Here is a 2,726-nt window from a genome sequence, read left to right on the forward strand (position 1 = left end):
TGGCGTGATAAGTGTCATGCAGGGGTCACACCAGGTTCTCCAGATGTCAAAAATTCCAGTGGGGAGGGGTTTGCGAAGAGAATGTCAAAAATTCCATTAAAAAATATTTCAGCTGGACGGTTCCAGTTTCCGTTATCTAATCTTTCATTTACATTGTAGAAGGTTACGAATTCCGTGTTTTTAAAATCCTTCGTTTAAAGTGAAACGAAATCCGTTATTAATTCTCCATACAGTCGGTTACAAACTCCGTTATTTAATCCTTCATACAGAAGGTTACAAACCCCGTTTTCTAATCCTTTCCCCACAGAGACAAGCCTACACATAGCAAGCTCTCTTGGTTCAGACATTTGAAAAATCCATAATGATATCGTGAATTCAATATTTTTCAAAATAGAACCACGGTTGTTCTTAAGAAAATCAATTAATGTGATTCTCTCATTTTCTTCACCTTCGAATTACTGAATGCTGAATGATAATGATAATGATAATCAGAAATATAATCATTTTTCATTTAAATAGTGTAAATCAATGCTCTACTCTTACAACTACCCAAACACATTGTGATCGCCCAAAGACAACACTCAGAAAAAACTCTCGGTTTACGGGAAGCATACAATCCAAGCAGATTATTAAGTGCTAAAATACATGTATATAACTATAGTTTGGTCAAAAATTAGAATCGCAATTTATTTTCAAATATCTTTTTAACGGGCGAGTCAATGTCACCCATACTTTGCACCGCAGTTTGTATAACTTTGCCTTATCCGTATCATATTTTCCCACAACAATTGCGTCTAGATGAAGACACATTTCTTCATTAATCTACATAGGCCTACTATAGATCTTCGTCATGCGGAAAATGGGAGTGTTCACAGCACTTCCAATTTCTCACACACATTTTGCAAACGCAAAATATGGCGTATGTCACAGCTCACCAATGACACTTTTTAGTTCCAAAACTTGTTACTAAAAATAATTTTATTTCTATCACTGCGTTCAATAGGCATAATGTCACGATTTGAAAAAAATGACGGACTTGCCTTTGAAAGCAATGTTTCCCCAGCTGTAAACCTTTTAAAATCTGTAGACCACCCACTAGGATTTATTATTAATATTTATTAAAGAATTTTCGAGAATACAGTTAACAGGTGTTTACAAAAAATATTGATAATTTAAGACACATTGATACAAGTCATTGTGCAGAAGCTGGAGAGTCTATGTTCGATAGTTGAGAAATTATTTGACAATAAGATGTGCCTCGAATTTTTGACCACACTATAACAACCCATGCATATTCATGACTCTTTATATTGTCCATGTGCACTTTATCTTTTAATGATGTTTTGCATATTTGTAAATTGAAATATTATATTATACATCCGATCTGAGCCAAGGTGATCAGAAACAAATGTATATTTTCTACAACAAGCACTAAAGTCTTTCTCTGTAAAAAAAATGCTCCGCTTTACAAATGCACGATGCTGTTGTCTTTTGACAAACCTGTTGACATGAGAAATGAGTGGGAGGTTGGCGGGCGCTCTGTTGCGCATTGCCCTGCCCCCTTTTTACTTCCAAACATAATATGTCGTCCTTATCTCTCTTCCTTCTGTTCTTTGTATGTTACTCTCTAGTAACTCTTCTAACCTCCGGCTCTTACAACTGAGAGACCTCATCGACAATGAGAAATTAACTGTACAGAATTCATAAAGCTGAAGCTTCCGGGACGACCTAGTCCGTCATAAAGGTCCTCCTGCACTAAATGACCGTGGGTGGTTTGTTCCTTTTTTCCTTTTCTAACATCTATAATAGTCCTGATCTCTCCTCCTTCTTTTTTGTATTTGTTATGCTTTTGTATCAGCTCTAATCTTCTGCACTTATAATATGACCTTATTCAGTTGCGAGTGCCGTAAAATTCTAACTTTAAAAAAGGGGGAAAATATGATTGTTATTGTATCGATGCATTTTATTTTCTCACACAACACAAACACACTGCCGAAAGATTTGCTCTAAAAACAGAGTTCAAGAAAAACCTCTTTGGGATTTGAACTCAGGTCATGTTCACTGCAGTTCACGTCTTGCACTCTCGGTCCTGCTGGAGATAGACTTTGAATTCAGGGATACCCCCTCTTGGATCAGCTCATAGATTATCATAGTGTTGAAAGCGGTGCTTTCTCTTATCATACTTATTAATCATTCCTTTACATCAACATAGCGTTGGTGTATCAAGAAATCCACTTGATTCCGTTTGGGTACTTTTCACACCAGAGACACAAAACTAGTTTATTTTGTGTTGTTATTAGGAATCATGAAAAGCAAGAGAATTGTAGGCCTTGACAATAGCATTAAACTGCATTTTTGTGATGGTAAAAGGGTGCATCTTTGATAGTTCTTTGGGAGGATGTAAAAATCGAAAATTCTTTGAACGTAAGTGGATTGCTAGCGAAACAACGAGTGTACATTGACCATGTCAAATTTGTTGTATATATATACTTCTGATACGTTTACAAAATATATAGTCATTCAATTTTATATTATAATTTCTCGGCTGGATTGATTGTTGAACTGGACTCGGCCAAGTTGTTTGTATGGCTTTTTGTACATTTCATTGATTGCTATTTTTTGTTTGTTTGTTTGTTTTTGTTTTTGTTGTTTTGTTAGTTTGTTGTTTTTTGGGTGGGGAGGGGAGGCTTCTTTGGGGGATTTTTTTTTTGGTTGTTGTTTATTTC

The sequence above is a fragment of the Aplysia californica genome, unplaced genomic scaffold, assembly GCF_000002075.1.
Source record: "Aplysia californica isolate F4 #8 unplaced genomic scaffold, AplCal3.0 scaffold01401, whole genome shotgun sequence".
NCBI lineage: Eukaryota > Metazoa > Mollusca > Gastropoda > Aplysiida > Aplysiidae > Aplysia > Aplysia californica.